Source organism: Oreochromis niloticus, linkage group LG22, assembly GCF_001858045.2.
Source record: "Oreochromis niloticus isolate F11D_XX linkage group LG22, O_niloticus_UMD_NMBU, whole genome shotgun sequence".
NCBI classification, from domain to species: Eukaryota; Metazoa; Chordata; class Actinopteri; order Cichliformes; family Cichlidae; genus Oreochromis; species Oreochromis niloticus.
In genome coordinates this window covers 21,592,767-21,613,584 of record NC_031985.2, presented here as the reverse complement: position 1 = coordinate 21,613,584, position 20,818 = coordinate 21,592,767, and the positions used below count along the sequence as shown (strand labels likewise).

General features: G+C 41.6%; 2 long non-coding RNA genes across 3 annotated transcripts in view; one reads left to right on the top strand and one right to left on the bottom strand.

Moving 5' to 3' along the window:
* The window catches only part of LOC112843576 (uncharacterized), a 42,385-nt gene that overhangs the window by 3,402 nt on the left and 18,165 nt on the right, over positions 1-20,818 (bottom strand). The gene's annotated exons all lie outside the window — the stretch shown is intronic.
* LOC102080500 (uncharacterized) lies at positions 6,781-7,436 on the top strand. Of its 2 annotated transcripts, none has more exons than XR_270312.4 (3): positions 6,781-6,874; positions 6,948-7,191; positions 7,275-7,435. It is a non-coding gene; the product is annotated as an uncharacterized LOC102080500 (long non-coding RNA). The 2 variants fall into 2 exon arrangements; XR_001224267.3 differs by having other exon boundaries at positions 6,860-6,878; positions 7,275-7,436.

Genomic DNA, 20,818 nt, shown 5'->3' with positions numbered 1-20,818 from the left:
CCCTGGTGGAGTAACATACCACTACTGTACGAGATAAGTCTGTTTGTGTTCACATCAAATTTTCAGCTCAGTTCAGTCGCAGCGTGTCCGCAGTTGGACCCTCACCAGATGCAAATCACAATGTAATGATGTGGGCCTATTAATAGATTAGATACAGTCTTGTCTGCTGCAATTTATTAAACATGATTACACATCTTGGCAGCAGTTCCAGCTCTGCTAACCAACCCTGGAATGAAACTTCATACAGTTTGAATCAATTAAGTCATCAGTTTGATTGTGGTTTTTCTTGTTTGTTACAGATCTTTAATTAAAAGTCTTTGTTAATTTATAGAAAGCCCCAAAATAGCCAAGTCTCGTATTGTAGTTGTCACTGCACATGGCAGTAGCGTCTTTCATTGTTAAATGGTAAGAAAAAAATGCTGCACAAGAAGTCATTCAAAATAAATATTAGGATAAGGCGATATTTTCAAAATCATTTAAAGAGCTTAATTACAAATATACACCTCTTCAAATCTGAATCATACCAATCAATTTTAGAAAAGGAAATTAAAAAGAAATAAATCTCGAATCATGACGTTGCCAAAACTACTGCTGTCTGCTGGAAGTCCAAGTCTGGAAACTGACAGTGCATATGAACTGCATCAAAGCCTTCTGCGGTGGCAAAGTGCCACCCGTAACAAAGAGAGCCTTATGGCTAGCCCTGATCTAACATACAGCACCCCCCACCCTCCAAGCTGACCCCTGTCGGCCATCAGCACATCAGAGCAGAGGCAGACAGTGGACAGTGGAAATGCTGGACCTCATCTCACCTCTCAAAGAGCTTTGTGACCCTGTTGCTCCCAGCTGCATTCACGCCGCCTGACACCAAGTTCAAAGTAATTTCTTCTCAGTGTGTGTGTGTGTGTGTGTGTGTGTGTGTGTTCGAGGCTGCTGTGTATGTGTAGGGTGAGAAGAGAGAGTAAATTAGGGGGTTTGCTCAGACTGTTGTGTTTGCGTTTGTGTTCTCATGGGGTTGTGTTCTTTTGTGCAATATCTGTGCATGTTTTGAAAGACACACTGAAATACATATGCACCTATACAGTATATGTGTTTGTAAGTGTGTGTTATTATTACAGCCTCTGTTTAGCTGAGCTGAACAGCTGTCACAACAGTCTGGTCTCAAGCCAATCCTGCTCTTCTGAAAGGAAAATAGAAATATTCTCCTTTTCAGCAAATCTGCTGTAAAATGATATTTTACATATGCAGCGTACACTTGTTTAAAGGTTCGAGGACATGAATTTCTTCCGTTTTTGCAATCGAGTCAGCGTGACATGAACATTCCTCAGTTTGTTTGTTTTTTAATAAATAGGTGCTTTTCAAAGAAAGTGAAAAACTTCCATATCTCCTTTTAGATTTGGGTTTCTTATCAGGAGAAAACCAAACACCTTTCCCATGTTGTGCGAGAGAAGCCAGAGATAGAAGTGAAGGAAAAAGACTGGATGAGCAGATGTAGGTTGATGCACCTCAAAGGACTCGTCTTAACCCCATTCTCTCCCCGCCATTTATTTCAGCACAAAGACATTTTCTTCTGTCTACAAGACCCATTTAACACATGAGTGGCAGCGAGCTCGCGAGGGGGTGAAGGTTCATAAAATTGATGTACCTCAACATCAGCTGACCTTTGTCAGATTGTTCTGTCTGCTGATGCTTTCTCTGATACATGCAGCGAGTTTCCTCCAGCTCAACTGATTTTTTTTGGGGGGGGGGGGGATCTAACATCATCGCTAATGCAGTTCAATTAAAGTCTCCCCAGAATGCGCCGCAATGAGAACCCATTTTGTGCATTCAAGAATTTTTCAGAGGTAACTGATCATATGTTTAAGGGGAGTAAGGCATCAATTTCATAGCAGGAAAATCTGTATGGAGGTGTTTTCAAAGTGGATGGATTTCACAATGTAGATGGAGGCAAAGAGGCAGTCAAAAAAAAGAAAACGGAGACACTATAAAAGCTTTGAAAAGCATTTCCAAAAGAATGGCGGGGTTAAATAATACTTGTCAGTATTGAGCAAGAGTAGAAAACGAAGATATATCATCGAATCGATGCTGACGACGCTGAACACGATGGAATGAGATACTATTTCAGATAAAGTGCTGATTTCTGATCTCTGCAGTGCTTAGTCGGGGCACATTTTTGACACTTCCTACCAAAAGTATTAACTAAGTGAAGCTAAAGCACCTCAGCTACAGTTGTACAGTATGTATGAAAGATTTTATTACATTTTTTTTCTTGTGTATTTCTGTCACTCTATTTTTGTTGATGCACGAATGCTTTTATTTGCCTTAAAAGTCAAATTTATTTATTTATTAACCCAGATTACTAGTTTCATTTAGACACAATGGTAAACAAGATTAATTGCACTGACTGTCACCTTGAGTTGAATCATTTTCTTTTTGCCTATAATTCATTAAAGATGTAACTTAAGCGTGAGCTCATGCGAAAACTTTGACTGGAGCTGGAACTCACTAAATGTTTTAATGAATTGAAACAAAAACGAGCCAGCAGAGCGAGGACACGCTATCAACTACTGACTCGCCTGGCATTCTTTCACAGCCCACAATAAAGCCCGAGACCTTCCATGTCATTGCCATGAAACTAAAGCTTTAATTTGTCATTGTGTGCAGTGCCAGCAAAACATGCCAGCCAAGGAAATAAATAAGACACAAATGAGTTCCTCTAAAAAGAGCCACGGCGTATAGAAGTGAGCAGAAGCAATTGACAAAACGGTTCTTAATAGGCTTTTCGACGGGGCTGACTGAAATGACGGCTAAATTTCTGCTACCACATCAATTAGTAAAACTTTTCTTTCTCTTGCCCTCTTTCAGCTCTGAAAAGGCTATGAAATTGCCACCACCCGGCACAAAAAGAAAAGCCTTTTATTACGCTTGCCTTTCAAACAGGCTGTCGACAAAACAAGTTTTCTGCCTGCAGTAGTGAGCTATTTGGGACCTGAGAGGGAGGAAGACACAGCAGTTGCAGCATCTTTCTGAAACAGCTTGAATTAAGCGTGGCAGCATTTGCATCAATGCGTCTTTTTCCCATATGGTGCTCTGAAGATAACCCATGAACCTACTTCCATCTGCAGAAGTCACACTGATAAGTTTTCTTTCTAATCAACCAGATGATTACATCACTTGCCATTGCTGTGCCACCGAAATGTTAAACTTGTGTTTCGATTCAAATGCTTTAATTTAGTGCTAGTTTACTTATTCACTAGCAGTGTTGTGGAGTTTATAACACTCTGACGCTCTGATATTGTTGCCTCACTGGTGCAGAATCTCTCATTTTAACCTCTGCTTCAGCATCCAGGCAATCCAGCACAGCTCTGGTTAATGCTAAAAACAGGTGATGCGGACATATGTCCCGCTGGCTTTGTGCCCTTGTGCCTTTCTACCACCGCTAGCTCAAAGACGGCAGAGAGCGCTGATGACATTAGACTACTGGGGCCATGACCAGCTGGCCACCAGCTCCCAGTGGCCCTCCCAGCCCCAGGACAAGCATGAAAGGGCCCCTCAGTCCTCCAGGGAGTGCTTAGTGTCTTGTCAAGCATTGTGGCCCTAATGGTCCCCCACAGCCACACTCAGTATTCATAGCCGGCCATTATACTCAAGCGAATCCAATCGCTTTACCACGCCTGTTGGAGTCAAGAGGGAACGTCGCCTCCTGTTGAAACTATGGCACTGGGCAGAGCTTTCTCTCTCTCTCGCTCTCTCTCGGACATTGGTTTAGTTCACTCTGCGTCCTTCACCTCTCCTCTATTTCCTTTCTAATTTCAAAGCTCTTTTGTTTCCTGACTTCTCCCCCTGCCTTCTCTTTCTCTGCGGTCAGCTGCTGGACTGTATGGGGTTGACAGGACCCTCCAGGCTCACCAGTAGTCGCCACCTGTCCAGCTTCCAGAAGATGAAAGGTCAGACAAAGACACAGCAGACATCCATAAGTCTGGAAGGGAAAATAAGACCCTAAGAGGCTGCTCTGAGCGCCGAGCTAAATTGATTTTTCACACCATTTTTTCCTTCTTTACAAGCTAGAGATCAGCTGTTTTTTATGGTCTGTATGTAAATTATGATTTGCATTGTTTTGTTTTGTTTTATTTCTTTCTTTCTTTGTTTTTTGCATGACAGAAATGACACAGAGCCGAACGAGAGCAGTGACAGGATGCAGCTATGTCGAGAGCTGTAAACTTTCATTGAGGCTGATTAAAAGCTCACAGCAGCATACATAACTAATTCCTTCCCAGGATCACACGCACCGCAACGCGTAGCTAACCCCTAATGTGCAGCAGTTCTTTAGTGTACAAACCACAAATCTTCAGTCTCAAAGTCACCCTATCAAAGCTGTTATCAGCCGAGCTGGGAGGCACTTTGATGTCCCAACTGTCTCTCAGGTGCACACGGGCCAATTAGTGTGAGTTCTCTTTGTGTAGAGGTTGTACACAAGTGACCTGATGCTTGATGTCACTGGGAGTTCAAAGGGCTGGCAGAGTCAAAGAAAATCCCCGTGGGGCCTACATGAGTGAGAGTACAGCCTCTGCTATGCAAACACAGCACCCCCCCCCCCATCCCCCTCCCAAAGCCCCGGAGCTCCAGGCAGGGGAACAATATCACGTCGAGCCGGTGAATTTCTAATGCAGAAAGGAGGAGACATGTGCACGTACACACACCCTCGCGAACACCAGAACACAAGCATTAAAGTACACACACCTACCTAAAAGACACACGCACACACAGAAACACACGGAAAGAGATGAGGAGAAGACTTGGAGATTAATTCAGGTTTGTGTGCAGGGAGGCAGGTAAAGAGTGGATTGAAAGAGAGTTGAGAAAGATTTTGTCCATAGGGAGGAACGATAGGAGAGTCAGAAATACAGTTTGAAAAGTTGGGTAACTCATATCGATTGAACACATGGCTTCAGAGAGGGGAAACTTTTTATTATCTGTCTGTAGTGCGCCTTGTAGAACTGTGCTGCAGTAAAAGTCATTTAAGGCAGGAAATGTCCTAAATATCCCGAGTTCATAAAACTCAGAAGCTTTAGTTAGAAAGATTTGATCTATAACAAAGACCAAGGAGAACAGTTTATCTCATGAAACACCAGCAGACCTGTTAAATGGGTAACCATTAAAACAAAAATCCCTCTTCTGGGTGAGGACCCTGATTTTCAAAGAATCATTGCTGTTATTTCTGATTGTATTATTTTTTTATTTTCTTCAGATTGTCGTCGTGTGGGGCTCCAGGCAATAAAAGTTCAAGTGTCTTCTTCGAATTCTTTCTACTATTGCAGTCTCTGGGTTGCATTCAAAACCAAGGTGGCTAATGAAAACTGTATTAGACTTTGTGATTGTTTGCTGTGCTTGCACAGTATAAGGGAAACGCACTGGCCCGCCCAGCCAGAGCTGATGATCTGATAGATCCAATGGGAAAATGTGGTGAAAATCCTCAATATTACAGAACAATATGACACAATGATGCTAATATTATATTGGTGTGATATGGAATCATTCTTTCAAATCTTTTTAAGGAATCACACTAATGCTTCTTTCTTTTTCTTTGAAGGAAGCTTTCTTAAATATGGCAAAATAGCCCTTGTGTTATGATTAGCATTGTTATGCTGCCTCGGGCTCGGCTTAAGACTTTGGGTTGTAAACAGAAACACTGAGCCCTGGATGCTTTCATATATAGATGCTTAACAGGCAAGGAAGGCCTAATCTCCTTTGCCTACACCCCAGCTAAACTGTAACTGGGTAAAGGTTCCAGTTTGTGTTAACTGTGGCTGTTCTAGATCAGATTTGGTTCTTATCTATTCAGATGGCTTTTAGATCCACCAAGTCTCAGTCAGATCAAATGGTGATTGTAGGGACTGTTGAAACTGTTAATGGACAAAACCTCAGAACCACTAACTCGACCACTGGAACATCTGTTTTTTGTATCGCTCTGTCTTTTTTGAGTCCATCAGTTTTGATTATTTTACTTTCACACAACGAAAAAGGTCAAGTGAGGCAAAGACCTAAAGGATTCTCACTAACTGCTTAGTGTGTTGAAACACTTCATTTGATTGCGTTTGCAGAAATCAGTAACAGAAGTGGATGTTATTAAATCAAAATTGCTAGCACTTGCCCTCACATGCTGTTCAGATCAAATTTCACCATTTTGCTATTTGACAACAGTAAAAATAAAAAGCCTTAAATTTTATTTTATTAGTCTGAAATATGAGGACTCTTGTTAAAATGACCTAAAATACACAAAAAAATGATTGATTCTTTTTTTATGTATTATACTCTTGTACATGTGCTAAATGTCACTGTGGTTGTTCTCGGTTTTATTTAACTTGTATGTATTCGGATGGTTTTTAGATCCATCAAGTGTCAGTCTCACTTGGACTCGCTCAGATTCTTGAAACTGTGAAACTGTACGTGACACGTCTGTGTGTATTTTTTATGAGATACTAGTGAAAAAGTTCAGGAGGACCTTCTGTGTTCCTACAGCACTTGTTCAGGTTCCTAAGTGCAGAGACATGCACCTGCTGGTCTTTGAAGGGTCGTGGGGCAATCTCGAAATACCGAAATAGTAAAATAGCATAAGCATGATCTTCTTTGGTGCACATGAGGAACAAATGTTATACAGAGCTTAATAGATGACTTTACAAAGACATGAGATGTGTCATGGTCTGTGTGAGCAGCTGGGTGTGGCCTGTATGGATCCCTGCCTCCTGTACCTGCCTCGGGCCGAGCCTACCATCCTCTCACCCGGGCAGCGCACCTGGAGTTAATTCATAGCAATCAACAGAGGGTATATATGGCCAGCTTCACCGTCGCCTTAACGCCAGTTCGTCAACCCACCTAAGTTGGTAACAGGCTCACACTCTGGCTCGACATCCAAGTTCTTGTATGCTTACCTTGTCTTCTTTCCTCCACAGATCCACTGGCCCACTATGCCACGACACCACCACTAAGATTCACGTTTTGGATTCTGGTCACAAACCCTCACAGGATTTTCAGCCACACTCCAGGGAGTATCACCAACCGCACTGACCTGCCTGCCCTCCTTCCATCACCACCCACGCGAGTCCTGGAATACTCAGGTCAGACCTTCTTAACACTCCTCTGCCAGTCATCCGGACCTCTGCCTCCCCCTCCAAGCCTCAGCAGCCTCCTGCCCAAGTAAGCCACTCCATCTCAGTATCCACGACAACCTCTGGCCCAATCCATGCACCAACTAACACCACCTCTCTCTCTTTCTCTAGTGCACCAGTCGCCGCTTATGTCATGTACCTCGGGCTACCGCGCTACAATTCTCTACCTAGTATTATATTGTGTATCAAGATACGCCAAGGTTCTAGGTTTTGTTTCTCCTTGTCAGTCCTGTGTCGTTGTAAATAAAAGCTTCTTTAGTTCAACTGTTCTGCCTCCTCACTTCTATCCCACACTTGAGTCCGGTTCTGGTACAGACCTCTGGCCCCCTTGACAGAGATGTATGTGAGGTAGACAGAGTGTTTGAAGTGGACAGAATAAAGACTACTTATGCATTCTAAATAGATCTGCAATTCAAAATTTCATATAAATACTTATTATGAGGGAATCCCTGGCCCAGGTCAAAACTGACCCAATAACATAGTGTAGACATAAGAAAATTGAATAGTATGTGAGGGTAGATTGGTCAGCCGATGGGTTATTTGGTAACAAACAGCTACATACAGTCATTAACTGACATACTAGTATGTAGTAGGAGTACCTAAAGGAAACTCATTAGTTATTTTTTTTCAAAGCATACAAAAATAAAATTACAATCGCTTAAAGACTGTATTTCAACAAATACAGCCCCTCTTTTTGTCTCCTGTCAATATGCAACCAAACCTGGTCAGATGTGTTTGGTCAGTAGAACTCAGACTACAAATAGATTGCATATGTAAACCGAAAAGCCTCTGGTATCACAGATATAAAGTAAAACTTCACAGAGATTCTTGGTAGTTAATTATACATGTGGTGTTGTGTGAACAAAAGCATTTCACCTACCTCAAAAAGTATATACTGCTCAATTTTTCACCTGCGTTGAGGTGCAGCCAAGTTAGTTTTCTTATGAGACATCAAGCTGTACTCTTGTTTATATCCCTCATCCAACCAAAACAAGTGTACATGTTTGCGTCTACGTGCACATTTTTAGAGGGTTGCAGCAATCCCAGAACCGAAAATACTGAAATCGGAGTGCCAACAACACACCCAAAGACAGGAACACACAGACTCACTCTCAAGCAGGATGTGAAAACAAACAAACACACATACTTACAGACACACACTTCATGTTCCCTCTCAGTAGTATGGATAGGAAGTTGGCCCCCTGTAGCATTACCTGCAGCCAAGTCAGAGGGCACCATTAAAATTCAACATGCTTTCGCGAGCCCCCCATGACCCAGGAAATGTTTAGCATTCTGCTCACACACCAAACACCAACAGCTAGAGCTCACACAAACCCTCCACATCTTCAAGCTTGCTCTCTGAACAGAAAAATATTGTGAATTCCAGTCTAAGTGCATTTGTTTAATATAAAAAGAGATATTCTGCTGTTAGCTAAAGGAATTTGTATTGTGCGAAGGAAAAAAAATCTTTCTGTTTACATCTGTCTCTTTCTCATCTTTTCTTTCTAAGGTTCAAGGACGTTGCACTCCGTGACAGCACAGAGGAAAAACTACCACGCCATGCCTCAACATTTTTTTTCTCCTATTATTAAGTGTCCTATTTCATAAAACATTTCTCTACCTTCTGCAATGAAGTGAGGGAAATAAATAACAAGGCAGGAAAAGCATGTGGGGGGAAGTGACACAAAGGTTTACAGCAATTGTTGTGATTCCCCAGAGACTGAAGGAAGAAGAAGAAAACACTGGAGCTAGAGAACGAGCAGGACAGAGCTGAGGAGAGACGGGTTAGCCAAACCAGGCGGCGTACAGAGTGCAAGGGGGCTTGAGCTGATTATGTGAATGCGTTTGATTTAAATTTAAATGATGTTAATACAGAAAAAATATGAATAAACCACAAAAATGTAAAGGCTGTTTTGTTGTTTAGGAAACAGGGTTTAGGAAAAACTGATTTAAAAAAAAAAAAAATACTCAATGGATAACTTTGATTTTATGTAGTAATCCCAGCCCAGCTAAGCCAGGTGCTAACTGTTTATGTGATTAGACAGCTTGGCCAGATTAGCTTCCTGACTCTGAATTTTAACCTCCTGGACATTGAAGAAACTGTGGTTACCATTACACAAGGCCAATGTTAACTCAGGTGTTTAAAAGACAGACTTTAGGTAACAATTTTACAGCTCACTGTTATAAAACAACCAAAAATTGAGCTTTGTGTTTACTCAGCTGATTTTCCTCTGGTCATCCTGTTAGCAAACATCTTTTGGGACATTTTATTGAAGCTGCTTCAAACTGCATACAGTTCCTGCAAATATGCAAACTGCTTTGCAACCCAGTCTCATCTGTTTTGTTGCATTTCTGACTCAAAGTTTCATGTTTTTTGACAACAAAGCTTGCTCTGACCTTCGAGGGTCACTTCCCCAACGTGTGGCTGCTCCTCTTGTGTTTTGCCTTTGTGTGGAACGATGGGTGGGTCCCAGGACAGTCATGCAGCCAAATATAAAATTACCGCAGATGGAATAATGAAACTAAAAATCTGTAAAGTGGTCATAAAATTCTTGAAAGTCACAAATCACAAAAAGAAGTTGTGCATTTTAATCATGTTAAGGTACTGTAATTATTTCCGGCATGTAAAAATTATTAAAACACATCTGTGGTAGGGCAGAATTGAGAAGGAAGTAAGAGGAATAAGTGCGTAGGTAACAAAGGAAAATCCATAGTGGAGGAGAGAACACACCGAGATAACTCCCTGCTGCAAACAATTAAGGAACTTAATGTCCATTTACCAGCAAAGAAATAGAACATTTGAAGGGCTATTATGTGAGAAATCAATGACCTTGGTGATGGAAAAAAAATGTTACACGAATAAATCACTACAGTTTATTTGCCTTGTGTTTTTTCTGCTAACAGGAAATACCTGTAAAATATCCTTACATAAGGGACACAGATGTAGCTCAATGTATCAGAGAAGATGGGTTTCTCACAGCTTTCCTGTGTGTGTGTTTATTTCTAGAAAAAAATGGTAAATTTTGCTCCATATTTAGATTATTTTTCTTTTTTTAACTTTATTTGGATGTCTGCTCAATCCATCTCAGTATTCACGACAACCTCTGGCCCAATCCATGCACCCACTGACACCTTGACACCTTGTTCTTCTTGACAGTTTCTTTACATACACGTGTATGTGCAGGTGTAGATTTCACTCTCTTTAGTATATTTATTTCTGCCCATAACTGGAAATGTGTTTGATTCTTAGTAAACACACATTCATATCTCTGCGCAGCTATTTATCGAGGGTGCCGAGCAGATGCAGCATTGCAAAGAATTCATTCTGTCTGGCAGGAAAAAAGGAGGGAGAGGAGGCACTCATGAAGATTTCAGCAGACCTCTGTACCTTTGAAATAGTTCTTTTCAAAAGCACCATAGCGTGTATCCATACATATTTCATCTCTATTGCTCTGTGCATGCTCAGAGAGGCAATGGGAATTATTTATGTGGTCCAAGAAGAGAGGGAGATAAAGGAAAAGGGGGAGAAAGAGAGAAAGAAGCAGACAGACAGGTCTGACACCATTCAAAAGAAACTTCATCGCACGTTACGCGGGGCAGAAGCCAAAGAGATACGTGCTCAACTAATTAAACATCTAAATTAAGTCATTAAGTCTGTGGCCTTTTTTATCCAACTGCCTCTGGTTAAAAATAATTAAATCTCCCCTAAGTTGCGCTCTGATGCTCTCTCTCTTTGCTTCTTTCCCCTCCACACCTTTCTGCAGCTTTGTTTCGTAATACAACTAAAAAGACATTGGCAACGAGCCCAAAAACACACTGCTGCATGCTGCTCACCTCATACTGCGGGCGATTTGCGTGCCATGCTGGCACTCGTATAAACAGTCACGCGGTTTGATGCTGAGTGGTCTTTACTCAGCTCAGGGAGACGCTCTTGCAGGCCACTCACGATGTGTCATTAAAAAGTGCAAACTGCACAGGCCAGCTCTGGGAGAGGTGGTGGAGAGGATTCATTTAATCGTGCGCCGGGTTTGCATGTGCTTTGGATGTTTGTTGAGTCCTTGCATGTGTGTTCTGTGGCGAATGCGTGCATCATCTGCTGACTTCTACGTGACTTGTCAAACCTGTGACTCTGCAGCGGTGGTTCTGGATGGGGAGAGAATAGCGTATGTCTATGAATATGTATGTGTGTGAAGATTTAATGTGAGTTCCAGTACATTACTGGATCTCACTGGTGCAGAAAGATTGCGGTAGAGATGTTTGCTCAGGCTGCAGCAGATCTGTCCGGTGTCAAGTCTCAGGATGGCTTTTATGGACGGATTTTATATCAGTATCTTCTTCCATCTCTTATAACGGCACAAGAAAGTATTGAAATACACTTTTTCTCTAACACTTTTCATTTGCATGTCTCTGTTTGTCCTTTTCTTTCATTCCCATTTCACCTGGCCTCATTATAGCCTGATGCATCTATTCTCTGCATCACAATGATCTTCATTATTTCCATGTTTTGCTTAGAGGTCCAGCTGAACTAATTATTTCTTCTTCATACAGTACAGGTTTGTTTTTTTTTATTAAAGTCAAATAAATACTCTGAAGTGGAAATTGACTCGCTGAAGGATGTTCAATTTGCCAATACCAAAGAGCCGAATCACTGCGCGCCTCACAGCCATGACATTAACTTACTGAGTGGTAGAGAACGAGACAAAAGGATAAGGATGTGTGTCTAAAGTGGGTGGGTGGTGGGGGGACATATTTGTCAATTAGTATGCAAATTCATGCGGGTGCCTCCCTCAGATATCCAATCAGGCTGTCATCTCAGCAGGGGGTGTGATTATGAAGTCCCTATGAAGTGTGGCTCTTGGGCTGCTATGCAAAATAAAGGACAGGGGCGAGCCAGAGACAGGCTTACACACTGTTTGGATGACCGCTCATTGTTTGGGGGTTCACATCAGAGATGAGCGTGCATGTGTAATCTTTGTATGATGACTGATGCAACCTATGTACATGCTTTGAACTTAACCAATTTGAAGATTTGTCTTTGCTTTAAAGTCTCTTGAAAAGCATGCATCATTTAAATGCGTTATTGTTTACCTTGAATGAAGCACCTTCTTAAATTCCATTCATATGCATGAACATGCTCGAATACACCCTTTTCTTTACTATATAAGAAAAAAGGAGCTGCAGCGTCTTTCTTTCTTCGACCTTCTCTTTATCACTTCCTCCTCCTCTCCATTTCTTCTTTTGTCACTGTGTGTCACTTTGCCTTGAATCATTTGTGGGCATACCTGCATCAGATGTACACACTTCCTGCGTGTTTGTGCGTGCGTCACGGCTGTCACCGCTCACTCTGCCTGTCACCGTGGGGGGAAATGGCTTGTGAGAGATTAAAGCTTTGTCTTGTCATAATGAAAGGTTAGAGCTGCACAGAGATCTGAGTCCAATGAAATGAGAGGGACAATACAGACAGAGAGACAGACTGAGGGGAGAGAGAGGGAGAGAGGGAGAAAAGGAAAAAATAACAGGGGCGGTGGAAAATGAAGATCAGAGGCACTCAAGCATCACCCTGGTGGAGTCTCGCCATTTTTCTCCATGAAGTCAATCAGGCGAACGACAGACTGCCACTGACAAATGTTGCCTCAGAGTTCTGTTTCTCTGTCTTTTCCCCTCTGCCATTGTTAAACCCACAGATCAAGACGCGAACACTGCTATCCAGCTATCTCAACTGGATAGATGAGCAGAAATGGCAATTACAGAAAGAAAATAAAGTCCATTTCCACAGAGCACTAAGGTTTGACCTGCTTTAATCGTGTCCTCCAGAGCATCTTTACATTTTGAAATTAATGTAAAATATTTTGTCTTTAAATTCTTTTAATATGCACCTCACCTGCTTGCATGTTATGTTATGTTATGTTATGTTATGTTATGTTATGCATTTTTTGGCATTCTTTATCACTCTGCCAATTTATCATGTGAACCCTCTAATAGTATACCACAGCTCCCCCTAGTGGAAGGGACAGATCCAGTCATCCATGAAGAAGACTGGCTCTTTTCCTGAGTTACCCAACAACTGACTGTAATAATGTTGATCACCTTTATTTTTTGTGTGAATCAGCAGTCCTGTAATTGTATAATTGATTTTCTTTTTGTTTTCCTTTTGTTTTAATTCAATAATAATTTCAATATTATATGTTTCAAAAAGTTGTAAAACTTAGCTGCAAACAACATGGATCATGAGGGTTTGTGATTACAAAACAGTTGACTTTTACGAGCATGCTCATGAGTGCTATCCACGCTTCTCAGCTTTGACTGTGACAGTGTTAACAGCAGTACCCTTCACTTACAAAGTGGTGTACACAAGCTTTTCAAGGGCCAGAGTGGAAAATCCAAAAAGGGCACCTCTTCTTTGCACATGGTTCAGTTTTGCCCTGAGGGGTGACACCAAAGTGGTGCTTGAGCTAAACACGGGGACTTTTGGGACAAGCAGAAGGGCACTTCAACTGATCAGAGGGACACTTGGATAAACAGGGGCAAGAGGGATGGATAACCAGAGAGAGAGGAGTCTCCCTGTGACACTCAGCCAGCCCTTCCACTGTGACATGGGGGCAATTATTATATCAAAGAGTAGCAGCAGGGCACAGTCATTTTTAGTTTTAATAAACATTTTGAAAATAGATATAGACACTCTGATGATTTGTGCCAAAAGTGACACATAGAGTCTACTACACACATTACTGTTACACACACAGCATAAGTATATATATATATATATATATATATATATTTTCTGTGTGTGTGTCTACTGTTATGGGGAAATGTTTGTGTGATGGCATCTTGACTGCAGTGTATGACTTATTGTGCTTTCATACACACACACACACACACACACACATATATATATATATATATATATATATATGCAAGAATTTAAGGTCGTTGTATTTTTAAACCTTTGACCTTGTGTAGCACATGTTTTCAGAGTCACTAAAGGTCTAAAGGATACAGACTTCTCCTTCCATCATAAGCTGTTAGAAAGGAAGTTTAAGATTCAAGAACAGTTGAAGGGCAAAACGCCATTCATCATCTTTCCACAATACCCAGAAAATGATATCCCCGACAGTGCCTGAGACTAAGACTCATACATACGTGTATATGCATGCACGCACAAACGCGTGTAAGCATGCATACATGTATACACATCTACAAACTACCACCGGTCTCCCACAGAGGACGAGAGAAACAATGTGTCCCAGAAAAGCCGAAAAGATACCTCATGTCCCAAAATGCCTCAGGCTCTGTACCAAGAAGTGAGCATTTCCAGACCTCTGGCTGGATCCTGCTGTGCTTCTGGGCACTCGGTACCCAAAACAAGGCTGTTGCAAACACAAACAAATGAACTGTGGCAACTGAATTACACACAAGTGACTAATTTCTTCCCCTTTGCTCAGTTCATTTGGAATAAAATCAACTAGAATCAAAGAGCATCGTAAATTTAAGGTAAGTGTATTTAAATCCTATCTAAAAGATGCCAAGCAGTCATTCAGTGTGAAAATATGTTTATCTTGTCAGTGCGTGCCACTAAAACCTATGGGTCACTTTAAAAGCAGGTATTAAAGCCTTTTTCCACCCAGGTAAAAATCTTTGTTTTGGGTGTAGAAAGCAGCATTTGACACATCCTCTTGCTGCCATTACTCCTTCAAGTGTTTTTTTTTTTTTCCTTTTCCTTTTATTGTTAGTGCAAATTGGCCTTCACAGTGTCAGTTTAGCAACACGGGAACCCAAACAAGCTTGTATAATGCATTGGCCACCGCTGGCACCGTGGCTAGCTTGAGCAGCTAAAAAGAGAAAAAGCTGGCTGTTGTCTCTTCTATTCTGCTCTGCACTGGCATTACTATTTTACAAGCAAGTAGGCTCATTACAGAACCATATGCTTGGTAACGATGAAAGCTGTGGGTGCATCCCTTGTATGAGCTGGGATGCTTAAATTATTAAATACACCGCCGAGGCTTGATTCAGATGTGGCAGGCAGCCCAGTTCTCTCCTACACACACACTCACACAAACACACAGAAATGAATAAAGGCAGAGGGAAAAACTTCAAACACCTTTCCTGTGCATTTAGTGTAATGAACAATGCCTTAATTGAGATTGGCTAATTACCCAATTTCAAGATAATTAATATGATCCTAATTAGCATATGTAAATGGGACGTTGCATAATTGAGAATCCCTGTTTTGAATTAGATGGCTCTAAAGTGAACCCGCACGTGAAAAGGTACAAAGCAGCTATTAAGAGTTTGATGCCGCATTAAAACAGGCCATCATTCAATGTGCACTGATGAAATGCTCAGCTTCACGCAGATGTTCAGAAACATTATGGAATGTCGTTGATTATTGTTGATATGTTTTTGGGACATTGCTAATTAGAAGTCATTACCTACTTATCACTTTTGTGCCACTACTTAAGCAGGAATGAAAACAATCTTGGAGCTGGAAATTGGCGTTCATGTGCAAAACTGGCGTCGTGCACATTCAGCACCGAGCTCATCTGCGTCCTTGGAGCTTTGTCAGCAGAAGCGTTCCTGCAGCCAAGACGTTCTCAGCAAGATCCTATAGTTATTATTACGGAAAATGCATATTTGGCTGCGTGCGTTGCTAATCAATTAATGCAAACGCTGCTGGTTAAAAATGAACATTCTTGTCAGTATCTTCACATGTGTGAAATATTGACAAACTGCCATCCTGTGCCTGCTATTAAAGGATATTACACACAAATAGGTGAGGCATGTTTGAAGCTCTGTCTCCCTCAAAGGCTACAAAAACAGTGAAGCTGTACTTGTGTTTAATCTACTTAGTCTGATACATAAGACATGCTTTCCATTTATAATTTTGTTACCTTTTATGTATGATTAGGTTATTCATTAAAAGTGCTTGTTTGTTTAGTATATGTGCAAAAGTCTCACATGCAGCGAGCAAAAGCTGATGCAGCTTTGTCTTCCTACAGTTTGGACCTGATGTCGCCTAACAACGTGGGTTGTCTGACCCCTCAGTGGTGGAATGACATGTTGTCCTTGGTGTGAGATAATATTGATCTGGTAGCAAGTGGCAGTTGACTGAGCAGGCCTGGGGGGCGAGCAGTAATGGGAGGGCCAGAGGGTGTGAGGGGGCGACCGAGCACCTGGCTCACCCAGCTGGTAGAGAGGCTCTTTAGGCATACAGAAGACCCTGGCTGGCTGGCCCGCTGGCTGGCTGGCTGGCTGACACCCACGCTGAGCCACACACACAAACACATACACACATATAGACAGATAATACACACAGCACAGACAGAAATGCACATACTTCTTTCTTCTGTCTATCTCTCTCTGGCTCTCAGTCACTCATACACTCCAGGCCCTGTCCAGACTTGTGGCATCAGTGCTGTCAGGACACAGGCCTCCACGTTGGATTCAATCAGCAGCATTGTCAGTCAATGGCACTTGTGCACACACGCACACACAGACACAAAGACACACGCACGCTAACATACACACTCAGGCAGCGGCTGCTTTCCGCCTTGGCAGAAGGGGAGCATGTTGTCCTTCCAGTGTGATTTCCTCCTTTTCCCTCCCGCCTGCCATCTCTGTTCCCTCTGCCCTGTCAGCTTTGCCCCTCTCCTTGTCAGCGGCCATATGGCTACCCCCCTCGCCCCTCTGTGTGATCCCCTAGACTCCTTCCCCATGCCTCATCCCCCTGTTGGATCTTCACTGACAGCTCTAAATGCACCACTCACCCTCAAGATCATTGGACTTACAAAGCAGGAACAACACTATAACCGCTGAAAGCATTCAGTTTGTTCACGTTTACAGATGATCCAGAGGTTTTCTTCTTTAATATTCTGCTGCTAAACATATATTAAATCAAGATTTCGGTCACTGTTTTGTAGATAATGACAAATACTGAATAAGAGCTGAACGATACTAGATTAACTAAAGCTACCAGGAACATTGACCGAAGAATATCCTCTGTTGTCTGGTGCTAGTATCACCCTCTTTAGGACTTGTTGGGCCTCTTTGGGACTCGTTTTCACAGGGAGCTGTGTGTGAATGTCTCTGTGTGAGATGGAAAATCAAACTGTGATGGAATCCCATAGCCCACACCATAATAAACACTGTGACAGGGTCTTTCTGATCTCTCACATGGTTATAGGACAGAGAAAGAGACAGACGAAGAGCAACAAGGACTGCCAGTGTCAGTACTGCTGGCCAACAGATCTGCCATCAAGACTAGGGGCTGTAAAAATGTGATTGCTAAAAGCTAATGTCAAACATTATGTTGAGCTGTCATCTGCTATTAGAGTGGATTATTGCCACCGTCTTGACTCCAAGAAGGACCCGGTGAAAGGAAAGGATAGCAAAGAAATGATGGGAGAGCATGATGGAGAGCACACAAAAGGTCCTCCTGACAGCAAAATAGTCAAAGAGTGGAGAGCAAAAGACATTTTTGATGTCTAGATGTCCTTCAGACATTCAAAATGTCTAAACAATGAGGAAGTTTCATGCAACCCAAGTGGTGACAGGCTGAAGACTGCAGCACATAAACTTTAAACTGCAGTGATCAGCACTCATGGCTGAAGGCACTGCGCTCTTAATAACTGTCATAGTCTATCAGACCGAGACTGAGTGATTGCTGGTAACAAGATCCTTAAGTCCTAATGGCCTCCAACTAGTCTCAGCCCTCAATGAAGTTGAAAATCTAATTTGAGAAAAAATTTGAAATGTGGAGGTTACAATTGTTTTTTCAAGACAAACTGCCACGGTTGCTTTACCCTCTGAGTTTGTGAAATCGTACCTCAGTCACACGAGTTTAATTTTACAAAATGAAATGGCTGTTACTGGACAGATGGACAAGGTTATCAGTGGTTCCAGTCTCGTGCAATAAAGAGAATTTATGTTGTATCACAAGACGGCCGATCAATTTGATCAATTAAATCATCAACACAAGGCATCTTAGTGAGGGTACAACAACTTTAAGCTCCACATTTCAACTTTTTTCTTGAAATTTCGATTTTATTCTCAAAATGATCAATGAATATTTCTTTTCTTAATGTGCCCCGATGCTCCTTCAAAGATAGAATATATCATTTTCAATTGGTTATACCTTTACTTAAAATTTCCAGGGAAACCACTACCTATGCTACTTTTGTGCTTAGATTTGATTTATGCTGTGTAATATTGTTGTGTCACCACTATTGCACTACAGTGCTGCTGCTGGCGCCATGTAGCAATAGATTGACACTTTGAATTAAGCAGTCTGTCATCAATAGTAGTTCATTGGAAAAGAAGGATAGGAATCTGCCTCCATTTCATTTGCAAAAATAAATTCTACCACCTACAACTCTGTTTAGTATTTTTTTAATATAAATCTCATCATAATATCATAATAGTATAACATAGATATTATTAATGCAAATGTCCTTGAAATATTGTGATGTAATTCATATCGCCCAACCCTAATGCACATCCAGGATGTTAATCTCCTGTTCTGCGACATCCCCAAGGTGCCGTAGAGGTCATATGGGTACAGACAACTCAATGTCATGTTCAAGAAACCAGTTTGAGATAATCTGTGACATGACACATTATCCTCCTATCTATTCCAATATCAGAAGATGGTTACACTCTGGTCATAAAGGGAAGGACATGGTCAGCAGCAGTGCTCATGTAGGCTGTAGTTTTTAAATGATGTTAAATTGGTACCTATGAATGTAAGGATTATTGATGCAAAACACAGGCCTGCATGCACTGCTGTTACATCAGTGTGAACTAAGATATTATTTTTTCAACCTTGAAGCTCCTTGAGGAGAAATAAAAGGGGAGCGCTGCATGTTAAGGAGTGCTTAACGATTTACATATATTAGATAGGTTACGTGAATCTTTCCTTCAATTTCATCAACGATGCAAAACTGCGCAAGTGGAGCCAATTACACGACCTAATTTGAAAAATCTATCATCCTTGAAATAGTCTTTAATGTAGCCATATAGTTCGATCGATTGCGGTGAAACCCTAAGAAGAACAAGTTTTAATTGAATCCCGTTTACTGTTCTGATGATTGTCTTAAAGTTGCCAGCAAAGCACTTCTCTTCCTTCATGACCAGCTGCCCGTACGTCATTATCGCCATCACATTCCAGGAGCAGCTAATACATAAAAAGTAAATCTACTAAAGGTCTAGCTTCTTGAAGTTAATCAGCTATGCTCACTGTGCTCAGGAGGGCCAAGCCCAAAGGGATTTTAGGGGCACTAAATCTGGCATGGTGCTGGAACAAAATGAAGCCGGAGCATCAATCACATCAGCATACACACATGTGACTGTACACATATACACACAGCCTGGAGGGAGGAAAATGGGAAGCTTCAAGCCGGAGAAGTAATGATTATTAATAATGGCAGCTGCCCATTAGGACAGTAAAGCAACTCGTGTACACACATGCAACACAAACACTAGTACGTACAAATACATACATGTAGCACCCTGTCATCTGTCAAATCACATTTGATTATCGTGTCACACACACACATACACACTTTCACGTTGTTGACATCTGCAACTTGGTGTGCACCGACAGAGAGGAGCTCAAAGGCATCACGGAGTGTACTGTGAAGTCTTCCACCCCAACTGTTTCTGATAGGTATGTTAATGGGTCACATATGCGTGTGACAAATGAACTTTGAAGTGACACAAACAAATGATAACACGGATGATGGTGGAGGTGTAGACCGTCATCATAACTGATAGCATATCTGTCATTGTATGTGTTTGCGTCACTGTTGTACATTATCTCTAACAAGGAAGCAGCTGGCTCCAACTAATTTCTAGACTGAAATATTAACATTAAACATTTCAAAAAAATGGTCTTTCAATATAAAAGCAAATGGTTTGTGTACAGCAATAAAAGTCCATTCTTTTCTATACGTTTTGCCACTCGGTATATAAAAAAGAAGCATTTCTTGTTCATCTGGTACTTCAGCTCTCATAAGCTCATAAGCATGAGCTCATAAATGTCACGGATAAAATACACAATTGATCCAGTTGACTGCGTGGTTGATGTAATGTCCAGCCTGGGAGGTTTAAGTATTTTACAACACTAAGGTGTGAACAAAGAAAGTAGAGTTGGAAGTGCAGTGTTTCAGTGCTGTAGCACATCTGAATAATGTTCCCCGTACCGTGAGCTATAAAACCCAGTGGCTATATCTTAAAAGCGTGCTCACACGATTTGTGCATTATTAGTTTATACTCTATAGATGGCTGCACGTTCTCAATTGCTGCATTGCTTTGTTGCTGAGAAGAAAAACTGCCTACAGTGCATATGTTGTAATAGTATGTTGCAATCTCGTCTAAAAACAGAATTCAATTAACGTAAAACCCGTTTCAGTCTCACGTGCTACCTAATAAAGCTGCACAAACGTATCCTTGATATATCTTTTGGTGCTGTTTTTGCACACTAAACTCAGCTTTTCCATTAATAACTAATGAACTGTGCACAGCTACACTAACTCCTTGCTACAGCACATTTGCATACAGCAAGCCATGCATTGCAGGCACACTGTTTCCTAGCCGTGCTTTGTCGAGCGTAGTCGCGTGTGCCTTCAAGCTCATTAACTGGAACAATAGCCATGCTGGCG